Source organism: Ovis aries, chromosome 2 (assembly GCF_016772045.2).
Source record: "Ovis aries strain OAR_USU_Benz2616 breed Rambouillet chromosome 2, ARS-UI_Ramb_v3.0, whole genome shotgun sequence".
NCBI lineage: Eukaryota > Metazoa > Chordata > Mammalia > Artiodactyla > Bovidae > Ovis > Ovis aries.
In genome coordinates this window covers 139,201,200-139,223,018 of record NC_056055.1, presented here as the reverse complement: position 1 = coordinate 139,223,018, position 21,819 = coordinate 139,201,200, and the positions used below count along the sequence as shown (strand labels likewise).

Sequence of the window (21,819 nt, the reverse complement as noted above, 5' to 3'; positions counted from 1 at the left end):
AGCGGCTTAGCAGCAGCAGCAGCAGCAGCAGCTGTGATGAAGTAACAAGCCATGGATTGTAAGTCAGGAGACAAGCTGAGCTCCACCTGAGTTGGTACTTTGCATCCAGTGGGTTTAATTCAGTTCTCTGAACAAACTTCCCATCTGCAAAGCGAAAGCTTTGCATGAAGAAGAACCCCTCTATTAGAAGGAAGCTTAAGATCAAACAGACCAACCTCTAGTGACTCCTAGGACAGATTTTGTCTGCAGATACTGTGGTTTGACTTCCCTGGTGGCTCAGACGGTAAAGAGTCTGCCTACAATGTGGGAGACCTGGGTTCAATCTTGGGTTAGGTAGATCTCCTGGAGAAGGAAATGGCAACCCACTCCAGTATTCTTGCCCGGAAAATCCCATGGACAGAGGAGCCTGGTAGGCTACAGTCCGTGGGGTCGCAAAGAGCTGAACACGACTGAGTGACTTCACTTTTTTTTCGCTGTGGTTTGAAAGCTCTCATTGGGCTCTCTTCTGTTCTTTGGTCTATTGCACCATGCTGTCCAGTGGGAAAGAAAATGTTACATGAGCCACATTTTAAAAAGTAAAAAGGAACATGCCTTAGTCCATTTGGGCTGCTATAATAAAATATTACAGACTGGGTGGCTAATAAACAACATAAATTTATTTCTCACAGTTCCAGAGGGTGAAAAGTCTAAGATCAAGCCACCAACAGATTCTATGGTTGATGAGGGACCATGTCCTGGTTCACAGTTTGCTATCTTCTCACTGTGTCTTCAGATGGATGAAGGGTGAAGGAACTCTCTAGGGCCTCTTTTATAAGGAAACAGATCTTATTGATGAGGGCTCTGCTTCTGTGAATCACCTAATTAACTCCCAAAGGCCCTACTGCCAAATATCATCACATTAGAGGCCCGGATTTAGTGTATGAATTTGTGTGTGTAGGGGATGGGGGACAAAAACATTTAGTCTACAGAACAGAAAACATTAATTTTACTAATATATCTTTACTCATCATATCAAAATATTATCATTCAACATTGTGATCAATATAAAATTATTGAGATATCTTACTTTTTTTGTTTTACTAAGTCTCTGAAGTCTGGTGGGTATTTTTTACGAATGGTGCATCTCATTTCGGACGAGCCACACAGTTCATGTGTAGCGCAGCCACTACATTGAATAACGTGGCTTCAGAGAATTGCTGCCCTGGCCACGGATGTGCTTCATTTCTGCCCTCAAACAGAACTGAAGAAATGCCAAAGAGCCCTTCTTGCTGGTCTTCCAAAGAAAATAAATACTTCTTTTTCTATAAAGTAATATTTTATTACATTCATACTTCAGCCTATTTCCCAGTGTGTGAGAAGCATCATTGTTCTGGATTTGCAGAGCTCCAGCACAAGCTTGTTAAAAGTTCCCATGGCTCTCTTTGCAGAGATAGAAAGGTCCCATATTATCAGCATCAAGCGCAATGTTTTCCAACATGTGTTTCATAAAACTTAGGTTTGTGAGATGTGATGAGGTGTGATGTGAAGAAGAGATTTCCATGGTAGAAAGTGTGGGGAATACTAAGCATGAAATTCCAATAAGTGTCTTTATTGCAGAAATACCGAGAGATGGCTCCCATGTATAGATCTTCCGAAACCAGTAAGATGCTTCAAAAAGCATCTTGAGGATCAAGAGTCAAGTGGGACTTAATGAGGCAATGCTGTTCGGAAAATTTTCTCCCTGAGTCTTTCTTTTCCAGGGCAGTCTTCCAGTGTGGCTCTTAAATCCATTTCCAAAAGTCCCTCATACTTTCCTAGCTCTAAGGACCCTGCTCCTACTATGTCCTTGAAAAACAAAAACTAAAATAACCTTCACTAATGAGTTATAATATAATGGCTCTAATATTGGGAAAGTATCTGTTGTGAATCAGATCCACTATCTTTCCTCAGTACATTTTAATATAGTACTTCTCTCAAAGCTCCTACTTGTGACAGTGAATGCACATTTTATTTTTAAGTGGCAGTACAATTTAGGGCCATTTTATGTCTTTAATGATCTTGGAAAGTACAGCAAATATGGCAGCTTTGATTTTTCAAATGGTCAAAAATGCAAGAAAAACAAATTCTGCTTCTCTCACCAGCATGCCTTCTCATTCATAGAGAAGAAATATGTTCCCATTTAAGATGAAAGGTTCTTTGCATTTACTTCATAGCTCATATTGAGGAAAAGTCTCAAGGCCATTTATAGTTTATTAATTCATCCCACCACAAAATCTCTTTATAATGGGGCTTTCAGGTCATCTTCCCTCACCCCTCAACTTACTGGAAGATAACTCGAGGCACTCCAAATCAAGTGAATTAGAAACAAAGCCATCATAATTATAATCTCTCTGCTTAGAAATGGATCACAACTTAATGCTTTTTTCCCAGGAATTTGGGTCATGTTAATAAAAACTGTATTTTTCTCTTTAGAACACAAGACCAGCTTCTAACAGTCTGGTCCATATGTTTGAAGCATATAAAAGTTAATCATTTTGCTCTGGTGCCAGCATGTTGTGTGCGAAGAGAAGCTGTAAACCACAGCTGTGTGGAGAAACGATTGTGAACTTTACTGGCTTGCACATGTGAGATGTCAGTAAACTAAACAAAATGTCACTTAACTTTACTGGAGAGTTGGAAGTGGGAGAGGAGCATTTAGTAGAGTGGTTCCATTCTTTACATTTTGTAAGGATAGTTCAAGTTACATAAAACCCAGATCAACTGTTTTCCAGATGATTAGATTTGGCTTAGTCACAAGGATAATGATTGCTGGGTAATCAATGGAAACTGTGTGCAGCTGACCTGGTTTGGTGTGTAAATGACTAAAAAATACAGACATCATCTAAAATCAATTGGGTTCAATCAGTTTGGCCAGGCAGCATCCCCTCAGTTACTCAGTGGTCTTCCTTGAATATGACCAGAAACCCTGAAATAACCACAAAATCTATAATTAGGCCATCCTAGCTGATGGGCTCTCTCAGCATCCCTGCTCCATGCTTTGAGCAGTGGATATCTGACCCTTGGCCGTAGGCTTGTATACTCTGCCACCATTTTCTTTCTTAGTGAACTGGGGACATGGCTCACATGTTGTATTAAATAATTCATTCTACACATTTACCATAGTGCCTACGACATTGTAAGCATTTAATAAATGTTAGTAGTGTTTTCCCAGGTGGTGCTAGTAGTACAGAACCCACCTGCCAGTACAGGAGATGTAGGAGATGCGGTTTCTATCCCTGGGTTGGAAAGATCCCCTGGAGGAGGGCACAGCAAGCCACTGCAGTGTTCTTGCCTAGAGAATCCCACAAACAGAAGAGCCTAGAGGGTTACACTCTATAGGATCACAAAGAGTTGGACATGACCAAAGCAATTTAGCATGCATGCAATAAGTGTTAGTATTTAAATATTATTAACGCTTTTCTGATCCAGAGCAGAGAGGCAAATATAGAGCAAAATAAGTGGACTTCTACATATATCACCTTATCTCTGATGGGTTTTTTTAAAAGACAGGAAATAAAATTATGTAATACTATGAGTCCTCCTTCCTTCTTTCCTTCCTTCCTTCCTTTTTCTCTTTCTTTCTGTTGAGTGTTTGTGATTTCTCTGTTTTGAAAATAGTATCTTAAGAATATAAACAGGAAAGAATAAAATAAACCCTCAAATCTTATATCCTCAGTTTATTTTCTTTTCTAGTCATCCAATCCAACATTTAATAAGGTTCTAGGCAGTATAATCTATAAACTCTGATTAGCCAAAACCTCTAGTTAATAACATTTTGTAAATCTCAAAATATATGCTGAAGAGATGATCACTGAGTCAAGTGATTTAGCTTAAACTAAAACTCTTGGCTGAGTAGGGCTTCTAGGGGTTCCATGTGGCTCTAATAAAATCCCCTATACCAGCAACATCTGCATCTCCACTCACCACTGAAACTCTATTCACTGTAAATTTAACAGAAACACTTTATTCCCAAAACTCAATAAATGTTCATCCAGCCTTCTGGATGATGAAATCCAGATATTAAGAAGGTAAGTAACTCATTCAAGCCTTCCTAACAAGTAACTGACAGAGCTGAGAAAAATCCCAGGTGGTTCGACCCTAGCACTCATGGTCTTAACCACTTCACCTCGGCAATCTGGGGCTCTAATAGCTTGAGCAAAGATTCTGAAATATGAAGGGACTGTGGCATAAAGTTCAGGGCACGTGTAGGGAAGTGAGGTGAGCTAGAACCTACTCCTGAAAGGGCATGGGATGTCATGTTAAATAAATGTAATGCCACACATATTCACTCATTCATTCACATAAATTAACTGAGTGTCTACTACGAGCTAGGTAAATTGTGCTAAGTACCAGGTCTAGAGTAGTGAATAGAATGGACTTCACTTTCATGTTTCACTTTCATGCACTGGGGAAGGAAATGGCAACCCACTCCAGTATTCCTGCCTGGAGAATCCCAGGAGCGGTAGAGCCTGGTGGGCTGCCGTCTCTGGGGTTGCACAGAGTCGGACACGACTGAAGCGACTCAGCAGCAGCAGCAGCAGTGCCTGCCCTAAGGGAGCTTAGACCCCAGTGAGGAGTCACAGACAGTGTTTTAATTAGATTCATGGGTAGCTTTCAATGTCACATCAAGGAACATCTTTGGCTTTGATAAGACATTTTCTGCTCATCTATGGTGCTCTGCTAACTGTGTAAAATGGTTCACAGTCAATTGCTATTTCTTTGGAATAATGAGTGTTTCTTTTTGGATGACTGAAAGAAGAATCTGTGATACTGAAGTTTGGCAAAAAGTAGTAGATATGATCCACCTATAAGGCAAGGGTAGGAATCATTTGAAATGTAGTTCCAGTGAATTATACCATCGTCAATAAGCTTTTTTTACCACCTACTATGTGTAGAATGGGCTTCCCTGGTGGCTCAGACAGTAAAGAATCTGCCCACAATGTGGGAGACCTCAGTTTGATCCGTGGTTGAGAAGATCCCCTGGAGAAGAGAATGGCAACCCACTCCAGTATTCTTGCCTGGAGAATTCCATGGACAGAGGAGCCTGGCGGGCTACAGTCCATAGGGTTGCAGAGAGTCAGATACGACTGAGCAACTGACCACACACACACACTTGTAGAGCTCTTCACAAGTCTTGTAGAAGGGGCTGAAGAAATAATTTTTGATTTAATGAATGAGAATAGAAATACTCAGTGCCTGGCTTCAGAGATCTTGTAACTGGTATAAGGAAAAAAGCCATTTCTAAAGACAAATACCAATATAAGGTAAAATATTTGCATTGACTTAAAAGGACTCAGACACATATGCACTGACTACCTGAAGCCTTTAGAATTAGTACAGAGTTGTGATGCTTGTAGAGTTCCTTTATCAGAGAATAGGATAAGATTTTTAATTATGGGAGATTTGGACATCAAACAGTTATTCTGAATGCTGTGTCACAGTTTCATAAAGCCAAGTTCTCAAAAAAAGCAATCAGTTCAGTCCCTCAGGCATGTCCAACTCTTTGCAACCCCATGGATTGCAGCACACCAGGCCTCCCTGTCCATCACCAACTCCCGCAGTTTACTTAAACTTGTGTCCATTGAGTCAGTGATGCCATCCAACCATCTCATCCTCTGTCATCTCCTTTTCCTCCTGCCTTCAGTCTTTCCCAGCATGAGGGTCTTTTCAAATGAGTCAGCTCTTCGCATCAGGCGGCCAGAGTATTGGAGTCTCAGCTTCAGCATCAGTCCCTCCAATGAATATTCAGGACTGATTTCCTTTAGGATGGACTGGTTGGATCTCCTTGCTGTCCAAGGGACTCTTAAGAGTCTTCTCCAACACCACAGTTCAAAAGCATCACTTCTTTGGCACTCAGCTTTCTTTATAGTCCAGCTCTCACATCCATGCATGACTACTGGAAAAACTGTAGCTTTGACTAGACCGACCTTTGTTAGCAAAGTAATGACTCTGTTTTTGATCATAACTTTTCTTCCAAGGAGCAAGCATCTTTTAGTTTCATGGCTGCAGTCACCATCTGCACTGATTTTGGAGCCCTCAAAATAAAATCTGTCACCATTTCCACTGTTTCCCCATCTATTTGCCATAAAGTGATGGGACCAGATGCCATGATCTTCGTTTTCTGAATGTTGAGTTTTAGGCCAACTTTTTCACTCTCCTCTTTCACTTTCATCAAGGGACTCTTTAGTTCTTCTTCACTTTCTGCCTTAAGGGTCGTGTCATCTGCATATCTGAGGTTATTGATATTTCTCCCAGCAATCTTGATTCCAGCTTGTGCTTCATCCAGCCCAGAGTTTCTCATGATGTACTCTGCATAGAAGTTAAATAAACAGGGTAACAATATACAGCCTTGACATACTCCTTTCCCTATTTAGAACCAATCAGTTGTTCCATGTCCAGTTCTAACTGCTGCTTCCTGACCTGCATACAGATTTCTCAAGAGGCAGGTCAGGTGGTCTGTATTCCCATCTCTTTAAGAATTTTCCAGAGTTTGTTGTGGTCCACACAGTCAAAAGCTTTGCATTGTCAATTAGAAAAAGCAATGCCTGTACTTAAAAAATAAACCTTACATAAACTTCATCCTTCAGCACCATGACACATATCGATTCAGTAGAAGAATCTTTCTGGTCAGTGCCATTTTATGAATGGTTAAAAACAAACAAAAATTTGAGAGAGGAAGGGAGAGTGAAAGAAGAGAGTGAGAAATATGTATGTGATGGTGTCTGGAAAACCTGTGGCACTGTAGCTTAGATACACGTCCCACTGGCCAGACAGGCCTGTTATAAGCTTTGTTGCCTATAGAGTGTTTCCTTTCTCAGTTTGCCTCTCCTTATTTTCTGGATTTTTAAGCAGCTACAGTTTTTCTCCAAGATCTGTCCCTGAATGTTTAGAGTAGGTCTTTGAAAAGGTGTTAGGTGATAATAGTCATTCCTTGAAAGAAAGGAAAATAATTGGTAAGGAAGAAAACTGGACTTGAATACCTATAGACCAAAAGTTAACCTTGAATGCTTTCAGAGTCTCAATAAAAAAAAAAAATGATTTATATAAGTGATGGTTGCATTCATATTAGCAATCAGCTTTTCAAAATGACTGGTGTATTTGCTAATATGTAAACTGAAAGAAGCATAATTTTTCACTTGGAGAATACACGTTATGAAGATGCACCTTTGAAATCACAGAGTGTATTTCAGGGCTTAGTGAAACAAAAGATTTTCTGACTTGGTGTAGAAATAATTCAGTGAGAGAGTGACAGGTAAGGAGGGATTTTATTAGTGTAGGACACCTGTAAGAGATGCAAGCAGGCAGGCAAGGGAGTGCTTCCCTGAGAAGTTAGTGGCTACATTTTTATAATCGAAGGAAAAATGGGGGGGAGGCTGTTGGAAAGACCCTATTCTGTATCTTTCTTGAGTAGACATCAAGTTTCTGTCATAAACCACTCCTCCAGATTGGGCAAGGGAGTTTTTTTGTCCCTATACGGTCAAACTGAAACTGTCATGCTGCTACAGAAATAGACCAAAAGGCAGTAACATGCTAAAATATGATAAATCATTTCAGGTTTTGGTGGCTCAGACGGTAAAGCGTCTGTCTATAATGCGGGAGACCTGAGTTCGATCCCTGGGTCGGGAAGATTCCCTGGAGAAGTAAATGGCAACCCACTCCAGTACTCTTGCCTGGAAAATCCCATGGATGGCGGAGCTTGGTGCAGGCCACTGTCCATGGGGTCGCAAAGAGCCGGGCATGACTGAGCGACTTCACTTTCACTTTCTTTTTCACCTTTTCCTATAGTTTTTTTTTCTAGTGAATGCGGAGAAGCATGTGCCAGGAATCATTCACTTGCTGAGCTCACTGGGCAGGATGTGCATCTCATTCCACCCTTGTTTCATTGTTTCTGTCATATGGTTCTATTGCTAAGCAAACCTGCTTTCTCGGATGATCTTTAATTTAAAGGCAATGGCACCCCACTCCAGTACTCTTGCCTGGAAAATCCTATGGACGGAGGAGCCTGGTGGGCTGCAGTCTGCGGGGTCGCTAAGAGTCAGACACGACTGAGCGACTTCACTTTCACTTTTCACTTTCAGGCACTGGAGAAGGAAATGGCAATCCACTCCAGTGTTCTTGCCTGGAGAATCCCAGGGACGGTGGAGCCTGGTGGGCTGCCATCTATGGGGTCACACAGAGTCGGACACGACTGAAGTGACTTAGCAGCAGCCTGTACTTTTTCAGTTTAATCACCTACTTTCTTCCTTTACTCTGTCCCTATCACCTTGAATTACTTAATCTTTAAAACATTGTTGGGGGGAGCAAAATATTATACCTCTATCCCTGCAGAGGAAAACAACAGAATGGGAAAAACTAGAGATCTCTTCAAGAAAATTAGGGATACCAAGGGAACATTTCATGCAAAGATGGGCTTGATAAAGGACAAAAATGGTATGGACCTAACAGAAGCAGAAGATATTAAGAAGAGGTGGCAAGAATACACAGAAGAACTGTACAAAAAAGATCTTCACGACCCAGATAATCATGATGATGTGATCACTAATCTAGAACCAGACATCTTGGAATGTGAAGTCAAGTGGGCCTTAGAAAGCATCACTACGAACAAAGCTACTGGAGGTGATGGAATTCCAGTTGAGCTGTTTCAAATCCTGAAAGATGATGCTGTGAAAGTGCTGCACTCAATATGCCAGCAAATTAGGAAAACTCAGCAGTGGCCACAGGACTGGAAAAGGTCAGTTTTCATTCCAATTCCAAAGAAAGGCAATGCCAAAGAATGCTCAAACTACCGCACAATTGCACTTATCTCACACGCTAGTAAAGTAATGCTCAAAATTCTCCAAGCCAGACTTCAGCAATACATGAACCATGAACTCCCTGATGTTCAAGCTGGTTTTAGAAAAGGCAGAGGAACCAGAGATCAAATTGCCAACATCCGCTGGATCATGGAAAAAGCAAGAGAGTTCCAGAAAAACATCTATTTCTGCTTTATTGACTATGCCAAAGCCTTTGACTGTGTGGATCACAGTAAACTGTGGAAAATTCTGAAAGAGATGGGAATACCAGACCACCTAACCTGCCTCTTGAGAAATCTGTATGCAGGTCAGGAAGCAACAGTTAGAACTGGACATGGAACAACAGACTGGTTCCAAATAGGAAACCAGTCTGGTTCCAAATAGGAGTACGTCAAGGCTGTGTATTGTCACCCTTCTTATTTAACTTATATGCAGAGTACATCATGAGAAATGCTGGACTGGAAGAAGCACAAGCTGGAATCAAGATTGCCAGGAGAAATATCAATCACCTCAGATATGCAGATGACACCACCCTTATGGTGGAAAGTGAAGAAGAGCTAAATAGCCTCTTGATGAAAGTGAAAGAGGAGAGTGAAAAAGTTGGCTTAAAGCTCAACATTCAGAAAATGAAGATCATGGTATCTGGTCCCATCACTTCATGGGAAATAGATGGGGAAACAGTAGAAACGGTGTCAGGCTTTATTTTTTGGGGTTCCAAAATCACTGCAGATGGTGACTGCAGCCATGAAATTAAAAGATGCTTACTCCTTGGAAGAAAAGTTATGACCAACCCAGATAGCATGTTCAAAAGCAGAGACATTACTTTGCCAACTAAGGTCCATCTGGTCAAGGCTATGGTTTTTCTAGTGGTCATGTATGGATGTGAGAGTTGGACTGTGAAGAAGGCTGAGCGCCGAAGAATTGATTCTTTAGAACTGTGGTGTTGGAGAAGACTCTTGAGAGTCCCTTGGACTGCAAGGAGATCCAACCAGTCCATTCTGAAGGAGATCAACCCTCGGATTTCTTTGGAAGGAATGATGCTAAAGCTGAAACTCCAGTACTTTGGCCACCTCATGCGAAGAGTTGACTCATTGGAAAAGACTCTGATGCTGGGAGGGATTGGGGGCAGGAGGAGAAGGGGACGACAGAGGATGAGATGGCTGGATAGCATCACGGACTGGATCGATGTGAGTCTGGGTGAACTCCGGGAGATGGTGATGGACAGGGAGGCCTGGCGTGCTGCGATTCATGGGATCGCAAAGACACGACTGAGTGACTGAACTGAACTGATCCCCTCTCTAATGTGTTATAAAGAAGAGTGATATACAAATTAAAAATCTGAATAGGCTCACTTTCGCCAAAAAAAGCAAAGGAAGTGAAGGAGTAACTGGAAAGAGACCCCAGAAACAGAGCCAGGGTTAGTTTCTCATGGTGATCAGCTGTGAAGAGAGAGTTAGCAAATTAAATATATTTGCCTCTGTCAAATCATTACTTAAGCTTCCTCTATTTATCTAAGCTGGGCTTCCCAGGAGCTCAATAAAGTATCTGCCTGCCAATGCAGAGACACAGTTTTGATCCCAGGCTTGGGAAGATCCCATGGAGAAGGAAATGGCAACCCACTCCAGTGTTCTAGCCTGGGAAATCTGATGGACAGAGAAGCCTGGCAGGCTACAGCCCATGGGGTCACAAAGAGTCTACTGAACACAGACACATGCACCATCATCACCATCCTCCCCTCTTCTATTGCTTGCCAAATTGCTAGGAAATAATGCATCATGTAGATTTTAGTTTTATCCTCTTTGTTTTGTTCTTTCTTATTTTCCCTAACTCAGCAATCTCTTACAATTTATTTCACAACCATTGATAGACTTTCAGACCTGAATGGAAACCCAACACTACTTAACCTTTTTTACTCCAGTTCACTTACTATATTAATTTCTTCCCTGAACCCATGATCTTTTTATTGTCTGCTTAGTTTTGCCTCTCCTATTTGGAATAATACATTTTGCATTTGGAATAATATAATATCTAGCCTTTTCAGATGACTTTTTTCACTTAGTAATATAGATTTAAAGTTCTTCCATGTCTTTTCATGATTTCATGGCTCTTTTTTAAGAACTAAATAATCCATTGTCTTAGATATAACTCAATTTGTTTTTCCAGTCATCTACTGCTTACTCCTTGGAAGGAAAGTTATGACCAATCTAGATAGCATATTAAAAAGCAGAGACATTACTTTGCCAACAAAGGTCCATCTAGTTAAGGCTATAGTTTTTCCAGTGGTCATGTATGGATGTGAGAGTTGGATTATGAAGAAAGCTGAGCCCCGAAGAATTGATGCTTTTGAACTGTGGTGTTGGAGAAGACTCTTGAGAGTCCCTTGGACTGCAAGGAGATCCAACCAGTCCATCCTAAAGGAGATTGGTCCTGGGTGTTCTTTGGAAGGAATGATGCTAAAGCTGAAACTCCAGTACTTTGGCCACCTCATGTGAAGAGTTGACTCATTGGAAAAGACTCTGATGCTGGGAGGGATTGGGGGCAGGAGGAGAGGGGGACGACAGAGGCTGAGATGGCTGGATGGCATCACTGACTCAATGGACGCGAGTCTGAGTGAACTCCGGGAGTTGGTGATGGACAGGGAGGCCTGGCATGCTGCGATTCATGGGGTCACAAAGAGTTGGACACGACTGAGCAACTGAACTGAACTGACGTCCTAGTTACTTCCAATTTTTGGCAATAAGTTCCCGTGTGGACATGTTTTCAACTTCTTTGGGTAAATACCAAGGAACATAATTGCTGATCATATGTAAGAGTATATTTATTTTTGTAAGAAGCCACCAAACTGTCTTCCAAAGTAGCTGCCCATTCTGTATTCCCATAAGCAGTGAATGAGAGTCTCTGTTGCTCTACATCCTTGGCAGCACTTAATGATGTCAGTGTTCTGGATTTTGGCTATTTTAGTAGGTGTATCAGAGAAGGCAGTGGCACCCCACTCCAGTACTCTTGCCTGGAGAGTCCCATGGATGGAGGAGACTGGTAGGCTGCAGTCCATGGGGTTGCTAAGAGTCAGACATGACTGAGCGACTTCCCTTTCACTTTTCATTTTCATGCATTGGAGAAGGAAATGGCAGCCCACTCCAGTGTTCTTGCCTGGAGAATCCCAGGGATGGGGGAGCCTGGTGGGCTGCCATCTTTGGGGTTGTACAGAGTCGGACACAACTGAAGTGACTTAGCAGCAGCAGCAGCAGTAGGTGTATAATGGTATCTCATTTTAATTTGTATTTCCCTGATGATATATAATGTGGAGCATCTTTTCATATGCTTATTTGCCATCTGTGTATCTTCTTTAGTGAGGTTTCTGTTAAAGTATCCGGCCCATTTTAAAATCAGGTTGTTTGTTCTCTCATTGTAGAATTTCAAGAGTTCTTTGTATATTTTGGATAATAGTCCATTATCAGATGTATCATTTGTGAATTTTTCCCCTGATGTTGCTTTTGATCAATATTGTTTACTGCCCTGACCAGATCTCTGATTTACAGCGTAGGTAAAGTTTTCACATGTCCTGGCCACGGATGTCATGCAATCTTTTTTTGGTACCAGTTAAACATTACACTATCCCTTGTAGTCCCATCTCTCAAGAGTCTACCCCTCTTATACCACATTAGCAGACATCAATCTAGATTCAGCTGCATAGCACAGAGGATTTGTTCCACGAGTGCCATGGCAAAATGCTGCAGCACACACGAGGGTGCTCATCTACTCAAACTTCTCATCTGAGGTGTCGTACTGTTGAGTCATAGAGACTAGAAATGATCTAAAGTCAGAGGTAGCCTTGGGATAAGAATTCAGGTTTCTCAGTTATGAGTCTAGCATTCTTTTCATTGCTTCCAGGCTAAAGGGGGAGAACTAAATCAGCACTTATAATTTCAAGCACTCAGTCATCATCCTGCAAAATGTGAAGTTACCAGCTTCTTGTTTTCTGAAAAACTGTGTGGCTTTCTCAGACTTAATTGAAAACATAATGTTATGCTTTACATGGAGAAATTTAGAACTGACCCACCATCAATAGATAAGTTATGTTGAGCAGAGCTTCTAGGGAGGGATTTTTTATCTTATTTTATATTATATAAAATAGAATATTATATAAAAATATATCCCTATTTTATATTATGTAAAATATTCTTTATTTATTACTTAGTAATCAGTTTATTCTCTCTTGCCTTGTCATTTAGTCTTAGACTCTGAAATGTGGGTTCTCTGTATTGCAACAACATGACCCACAAGAGATTTTACTCAAGACTCTGCCCCCTGTAGTAACTAACAAATGTAAATCCCAGAGTGGCTTGTATCCAAACCACCTTTGGCCATATGGTTGGATAAGTAGCTAAATAAGGCCACTGGAAGAGCAAAATTAGCTAAGTTTTTGTCCATGATCCCACCAGTAACTTATGATGTCTTAATAAAGTCTTCCTTTTCCATATTTTCTCCCTACAAAGTTCTTTACAAAAGGGTCATTTCTACTCAGTTTTCAGAGTCTCTCCTATGATGACTATTTCTATAACATAATTAGCCTGAAATAATACTTATGCTAGAGAGGTATATTTTGGGATGACAAATTCTGCTCCCCTTTGTATGCAAACATCTCACCTATGTGAAGTAAAACATTTATCCATCCATGAATAAAGTGGACCTGGATTAGTTGTCAGGGAAGAACGGTAACATGAAGGTTTAGAACATAGACAAGGGAGCTTCAGTGGGAGTATAGAGAGGGTCTGCTGGGGAGATTTCCAGGGTGGGGGCAAGGAAATAGGGAAAACTGGTTGTTGGGATAGGGAAGAGACACAGCATTAAAGCCATATTGACCTTCAGAAGTGGGAATAGGGATGTGAAAAGCTGTGTATGGGACTTTGAATATATCCTTTGGCTAAATTACAGTTCTGTCCAAGACTAGGCTTTATTGTACTAAAAACCACTCTGCTGCATATGGATGTTGCTCTGAGACTGAAATCAATGATCCTTACGTACGTGGGTTCTGGCAGGTATGCGTCTGTGAATGTCATGTTTTTCTCAGTGGGTTAAGTCTTCATGGATAGGTTTCAACCGTCTAGGTTCCAGCACTTTTGTGAACACATGTCATGTCACTTGGCAGTCATGGTATTTCCAAGCAAACTCCAAGTGAAACATGTGGGGAAGGCAGACAATACCCAGGGCTTTTCTTAACTAGCTCTATCTTTGTTAAGAGAGGCTGAACTGGCAGTTTCCACCCATGTGGCAGTAAAATGCAGGAAGCAGGGAGCCTCAGCTCCACTATAGACTGAGTTGAAGGGAAGTCTGGTTGCCTCCTTGACACGTTCTGATGATTTGATGCAGTTGTTTGCTGAGATGACATCCTGTTTATGAGTTTTCAAACTTAAAGAGGGAAGGAGTTATTAGTTTTTCCTCAGCGATACAATTTTAGAATCTCTGGGCCACAAATCTTTAAAGCTGTAGTTCTCATTTTAAATAGAAAAAGAAAAAATCAGTGAAAACCTTGGTTTGGCTTCCTTCAAGCAGATAGTGTAAAGGTGTTCATTGTGCAGAAATTCCTTAAATTTCCAGACAAATGCCAGTGAATGCAGAAATGGGGAAAGGTTCCCTTTGGGCATTAAATTTCCCACATACATGATGAAGTCTAGGCTGTGTGTTCAGAAAAGAACATTTGCTATATGTGCGTATCTTTCTTCATTAGAACAGCTTAGAGTACAGGCTGATCTCTTTATTTCTTCCCTCCACAGAACTATAGCCGCTTCCATGTACACATAAATTATCTGTGTTCTTTTCTTGAGAGATTAAGTAGACTGGGAACTCTTCCACCTCCCCCTTGTCCATTTATTGATATTAACACTCAAAGCCATAGATAAATGCCAGGAGAGAGAGAAATCTGCAGAATAGAACCTAACATCACCGTTTCTCTCTCCACCTCCTACAACTGTGTCATTTTCTTGTCACTATTTTAAGTTATCTCAGTGTATCAAATCGAAAACAAGTTCATGTTTTATAGACTTATAGGATAGATCATTATCTAAGTGGTTTTTTTTTTTTTTCAAAAAAAACATACCAAATACTCTAGTATGTTTTCTATAACTACTGAATTTAACCCCTTGCATTTTTATTGGTTACAGTGCTATTAACTAAAATGAGAACATTTCATTTACTCCAAGTATCACCCTTGCGTAAGTCTGTCCCAAGCTGACCCCCTAAACATTACTCACCCTGCCTGTTATAATTAGACAAAGTAGAGTTCGTTGCTCCCCTCAGGAAGGGAGACCACCATCACTCAAAGCTTTGGAAGTGTCTTGGAGAAGGTAAGGCTGGGTCAGAATTTGTTGAGAGGTCGTTTGATTCAAGATGAGTCTTTCTAAGTAAGAGGGCTTAATTAGAACTACATAAGGATCACACAAGCAAGTGAAGAGGAACAAAAGAGCTTCTTGATGAGGGGTGAAGGAGGAGAGTGAAAGAGCTAGCTTAAAAGTAATATTAAAAAAACTAAGATCATGGCATCCAGCCCCATTACTTCATGGCAAATAGAAGGGGAAAAAGTGAAAGTAGTGACAAATTTCTTCTTGGGCTCTAAAATCACTGCAGATGGTGACTGCAGCCATGAAATCAGAAGGCGATTGCTTCTAGGCAGGAAAGCTATGATAAACCTAGACAGTATGTTGAAAAGCAGAGACGTTACTCCACTGACAAAGGTCCATACAGTCAAGGCTATGGTCTTTCCATGTAGTCATGTACGGTTGTGAGAGCCAGACCATAAAGAAGACAGAGCACCAAAGAATTGATGCCTTCAAACTGTGGTGCTGGAGAAGACTCCTGAAAGTCTCTTAGACAGCGAGGAGATCAAACTAATCAATCTTAAGGGAAATCAACCCTGAATATTCACTGGAAAGACTGATGCTGAAGCTCCAGTATTTTGGTCATCTGATGTGAACAGCTGACTCATTGGAAAAGTCCCTGATGCTGGGACAGATTGAGGGCAGAAGAAGAGGGTGTCAGAGGATCAAAGGGCTGGATGGCATCACTGATGCAATGAACGTGAACTTAGGCAAACTTTGGGAGATGGTGAGGGACAGGGAGGCTTAGTGTGCTGCAGTCCATGGAGTCACAGTCGGACACGACTAGGGGATTGAACAGCAATAACAAGGATCACATACAATATAACCAGCCCATGATTGGTGGAAACAGCAACGTGTGAATTTGAAACAAGGGATTCACAGAACCATGGAGTTTAAACAATGGACATTTTTCATAAAGAGTTGATGGGTCTTGGGTCTTTGGGAAAATTCTTGTAATGAACAATCAAACCATTTGTCTGGACAGGAGACTCCTGGAAAAGAAATTCATGTTAGTGGGGACAGGAATAGCACAAGGTCATTCTCATTTAGACAGAAAGGTATGATTTTGGTTTTCAGTATCCAAACTGGGCTTCCCTGGTGGCTTGACAGTAAAGAATATGCCTGCAATGCGGTAGACCTGGGTTCAGTCCCTGGGTTAGGAAGATCCTCTGGAGAAGGAAACAGCTACCCACTCCAGTATTCTTACCTGGAGAATTCCATGGACAGAGAAACCTGGCAGGCTTACAGTCCATGAGGTCGCAAAGGGCTGGACACGACTGAGCGATTTTCACTTTCACCCACGCTGACTGTGGGGTACAACATAGTAGTTCTCAGGTATACTCACATAACTTAATCCAGCAGAAAAAAGAGCTGATGTTTTCTTTGCAACTCCTTTTGGGCAGCATTTGACACCAGCCTTTTACTTTTCAGCATTTCTTTGCAATCATTTATTAGCCTATTAGCCTATTTCTTGTGTTATGGAAAATTAAAACAGGAAAGTTTCCTAAACAAATGCCCACCAGCAGTCACCACCAGAACCCTGCAACCAATCCTTTAAACCCAGAGGGGGCAGCAGAGGGAAGTCAAATTTCAAGCCTGATTATTTAAAACAGCAACCCATCATCTCGGGCAACTCTTAAGAGGCAACTGAAATCCTGGGTGCTGGTTGCTTTCCAAGAGCTGAAAATCCTCTGAAGCAGGCAGGAAATTGCTATCTTTTAAAAGTTTTAGCCCTGTCTTCAGACCACTTGTCTCTTTCCCTTTAAGTTGGAAGCAGAGAAATTATCTTGGATCATTGCAAGCTCCATTTTAGATTCTTTCCTAACCCAGTTCCCACATAGGATATAAATTCCATCCAATGCCTCTGACTTCCGTTTTTTCCCTCTCCAATATGTCAGTGAGTCACAGGAGGGTGCTCGGGAGCAGAGAGGCATCCTTAGCCAAAGAGACTGTCTCGGGGGTGAAGCACTGAGGATGCTTAACATTTGAAAGAAGTGTGAACACTGTATTTACATTTAAATTAAAATGGAAACTTCTTATAGGTTATGTTTCTGAAAGGTGTGTGTGGCACATCTGCTGAGGTCTATTGTTTATTCATGCTGTAAATCCTTTGAAATGTGTTAAAATGCTTCCCACTCATTATAAAGCTCCTGCCACCCCTGGATTACGACTTTGATGTCACCAATCCTGCTTCAAAGGATTCTTTCTGGGCTATTAATCACAGTTTAGCCTCTGAAGATATCGCCAGAGAAAACATTTGGACATCTTTGTGCTAGACTTGCTAAAAACTTTGAAATCTTTAGTGTCTTGCAAATGCACAAATTGCAGCTTTTCCTTCCACTGACAACTTTTTATTTTGCTACAGAATCAAATGACATTTTAGGTAAAACAGATCTCTTAGTTTGGGGGGCTAAGGATGAGAGAGGAGATGAAGGGTAGGTGGAGAGGAAGGGAGAAGAGAGTTCCAGCAGGACACTCAGACCCTTCAAAGGCAAAAAGCAGTAGAAATCAGAGAGGCCAAGAGATGGACGTTCAAAGTGGAGTTGCCGTATCATTTTTTCTCATCTTTCATTAATTTTTTTTTTTTTTTACAAACCAGGGTTCACAGTAGCAAATTAGTGAAAGTCCCTGTTCTCTTGCCCTCTACTGAGACCGTGTGAACTGTTCATAGCAAATCATCATCATCAATGCTCGTAACACGAAGTGAGCACTTTCCTTGTACCAGAGCTGGGCTGATAATGCTTTTCATGAATTATTTCATCTAGTGCCCATTACAGCCCTGAAAATTATGTAGTCATCCTCTTTCTGGTAGAGAGAGGGAGACACCTTTACATATGGAGATTCATTTCCTCTTGTAAAGTTTTCTTAACAAAAGGGTAATTTCGGCTCAGTTTTCAGAGCCTCATGTGTGTCTATGTTTCTCAAAAATAACAATTTAAAATAATCAGTATGCCAAAGGGAGATATTTTATTCCTCTTCATTTATAATCTCCACTCAAACAAGTATGAGGTGTTATCTCATTGTGGCTTTGATTTACATTACCCTGTTAGTGATACTAAGAATCTTTTCATATACCTTCAGGCCATTTGTATGTCATCTTTGCAGACATGTATATTCAAGTTCTTTGCCCATTTTAAAAATCAGCTTATTTTATTTTTTGCTGCTGAGTTGTAGGGCTTCCCTTGCGGCTCAGCTGGTAAAGAATCTGCCTGCAATGTGGGACGCCTGGGTTCGATCCCTGGGTTGGGAAGATCCCCTGGCGAAGGGAAAGGCTGCCCACTCCAGTATTCTGGCCTAGAGAATTCCATGGACTATATAGTCCATGGGGTCGCAGAGAGTTGAGTTGTAGGAGTTCTTTATATATTTTGGAAACTAACCTCTTATGAGATAGATGGTTTTCTCCCATCTTTTTCCCCCTGTTGATGTACAGGGCCAATTTTCTATTTTTGCTTTTGTTGCCGGTGCTTTTGGTGTCTTACCTGAGAAATAATTGTCAAGACCAATGTTATGAAGCTTTCGCCTTATGCTTATGCAGTTTCTGGTCTTACATTTAAGTCTTTATTATGAGTTGATCTTCGAGTATGGTATAATACAGGGTTTCCATTTCATTCTTTTGCATGTAAATGCCCAGTATTCATAGCACCATTTGCTGAAGAGGTAATCCTTTCCCCATTGTGTCGTCTTAACACCCATATCAAAGATTATTTGACTATATGTGCATAGGTCTATTTCTGGGCTATCTGTTCTGTTCCACTGGTCTATATGTTTATCTTCATGTCAGTATTGTTTTGCCAGATTATTTCAACTACTATAGCTTTGTAATGTATTTTGAAATTAGGACATATAAGGCCTTCAGTTTTTTCTTTTCCTTCTGAAGATTGTTTTGGAGTCCTTTGGGGTTCCATATGAATTTTAGGATTTTTTCTATTTGTCCAAAACTATCATTGAGATTTTGATGGGGATTGCACTGAATTTGTAGATCTCTTTGGGTGGTGTGGACATTTTAACAATATTAAGCCTTCTAAGGGCTTTCCTTGTGGCTCAGAGGTTAAAGCATTTGCCTGTAAGGCAGGAGACCCGGGTTCAATCCCTGGGTCGGGAAGATCCCTGGAGAAAGAAATGGCAACCCACTCCGGTATTCTTGCCTGGAGAATCCCATGGACGGAGGAGCCTGGTAGGTTACAGTCCACGGGATTGCAAAGAGTCAGACACGACTGAGCGACTTCACTCACTCAAGCCTTCTATTCATGAACACAATGCAGGGTAACAGAATATGCCACCCCAAAATATGCCAGTTTGGCATAAGGATTATTTTAAGCTGAAAGCAATTGAAAAGGAGCAGATATAAGAAAAGTTCTCTGCCTTCCCTGCATTTGCCCAAAAGCAGGGCATAAATTTGTAAAAATGTGCCCCCTCTCCTCTCTACCAAAAAAGGCAGAAGTTAATCACCAGAGACAACTCTAGACCCTATCAACTCAGAGACGGCACTAGAGGAATCTGTATAATAAATTAGCCCTTATCTTGTAATAGCTTCCCTATATATTTGTTGTTGTTTATATATTTGTTGTGGTGGTGGACTGTAGCCCACCACAGTCCGTGGAAAATCCATGGGATTTTCCAGGCAAGAATGGAGTGGGTTGCCATTTCCTTCTCCAGAGTATCGTCTTGACCCAAAGATAGAACCCACATCTCCTGCATTGGCAGGTGGGTTCTTTACCACTGAGTCACCAGGGAAGCCCTTCCTTATGCATCTACCCTTACCGTGATTTCCCACCCCTGGAACTCAAAGTTCTTCTCCTTTGTCTTTCACTTCTTTATCAGTTTATTGTTCTTGTGTTATAAGTCCAAGTTCTGACCACCCCTTTGAATTACTTGTCACTGAATAATCCTATATATATTTGCAATGCGTGCATTAGTAAACTTCTGATTGTTTTCCTCTTGCTGCTCTATCCTCTGTCAGTCTAATTTGCAGGGCCCCAGCCAATGAACCTAAGGTGGGTATGTTGTAGGAAAAGGGACCCCTTCCAGGGCCCGAAACTGGGCTCTTGTCTAATACTTAGAAAGGAATTTTCTGAGGAGACACATCTGCTGACAAAGCAAGAGATTTTATTGGGAAAGGGCACCCGGGTGGAGAGCAGTAGGGTAAGGGAAGCCAGGAGAAGAGCTCTGCCACATGGCTTGCAGTCTCGGGTTTTTTGGTGATGGGATTAGTTTCCGGGTTGTCCTTAGCCAATCATTTTGACTCAGAGTTCTTCCTGGTGGTGCACGCCTTGTTCAGCCAAGATGGATGGCAGAGAGAAGGCTTCTGGGAGGTGGGCGAACAGGCGGTGTCTCCTTTTGACCTTTCTCAAACTTTTCTGGTTGGTAGAGGCTTATTAGCTCCCTGTTCCTTACCAGGACCTCCTGTGATAAAACAACTCATGCAAATGGTTACTATGGTGCCTGGCCAGGGTGGGCGGTTTCAATCAGTGTGCTTCCCCTAACAGGTAGAGGAAAAAGTATATTTTTTTCTCCCTCACAATGGAATAGCTTTCCATTTATTTGTGCCTTTGTTGGTTTCTTTCAGGAGTGTTGTATAGTTTTCAGTGTATAAATTTTCACCTCCTTGGTTAAGTTTACTCGTAATTATTTTTATTCTTATTGATGCTATTGTAAATGGAACTGTTTTCTTAACTCCCTTTTCAGATTTTCATTGCTAGTGTATATAAATGCCACTGATTTTTTTATATGTTGATTGTATATCCTACAACTTTGAAATCACTTGCTAGTGCGTGTATATGACTGGTGGCTCAGAGGTTAAAGCATCTGCCTCCAATGCGGGAAACCTGGGTTCGATCCCTGGGTCAGGAAGATCCCCTGGAGAAGGAAATGGCAACCTACTCCAGTATTCTTGCCTGGAGAATCCCATAGACAGAGGAGCTTTGTAGGCTACAGCCCACGGGGTCACAAAGAGTCGGACACGACTGAGTGACTTCACTTTCACTTTCACCTTCACATATGTAAGATGATGTCATCTGTGAATGGAGATAATTGTACTTCTTACTTTGCAATTTGGATGCCTTTAATTTCCATTTCTTGCCTAGCTGACCTAGCTAGGGCTGCCAGTATTGTGTTGAATAGAAGTGGTGAGAGCGGACATTCTTGTCTTGTTCCTAATCTTGGAGGAAAAGCTTCCAGTTTTTCACTGTTGAGTACATGAGTTATAGGATTTTCATATATGGTTCTCTTATGTTATAGTAATTCCCTTCAATCTCTAGTTTGATCCCTGGGTTGGGAAGATCCCCTGGAGGAGGCCGTGGCAACCCACTCCTATATTCCTACCTGGAGAATCCCATGGACAGAGGAACCAGGCAGTCTACAGTCCATGGGTCGAAAAGAATCAGACACGACTGAGTGACTTAGCACTAGTTTGTTAAGTGAATGTGAGACTTTGTGCTTTCTTATTTGCTTTTTAAACTAATATAAATTTAATTTATATTACAAATGATAGCTTATAAATATTATATTTTACTTATAATTTATATCATTGAGTTTCAAAATTTTTCCAGATGTTTCATGTTCAGGGCACATCATTTAGAACATTCTGAAAAATACAGGGACTCAAAGGGAAAAATTACTTATCATACTATTCTTTA

At 41.2% G+C, this 21,819-nt stretch overlaps 1 protein-coding gene across 2 annotated transcripts in view; it reads left to right on the top strand.

The window, feature by feature from the left end:
* Positions 1 to 21,819, top strand: part of MYO3B (myosin IIIB) — a 447,193-nt gene that overhangs the window by 234,971 nt on the left and 190,403 nt on the right. The gene's annotated exons all lie outside the window — the stretch shown is intronic.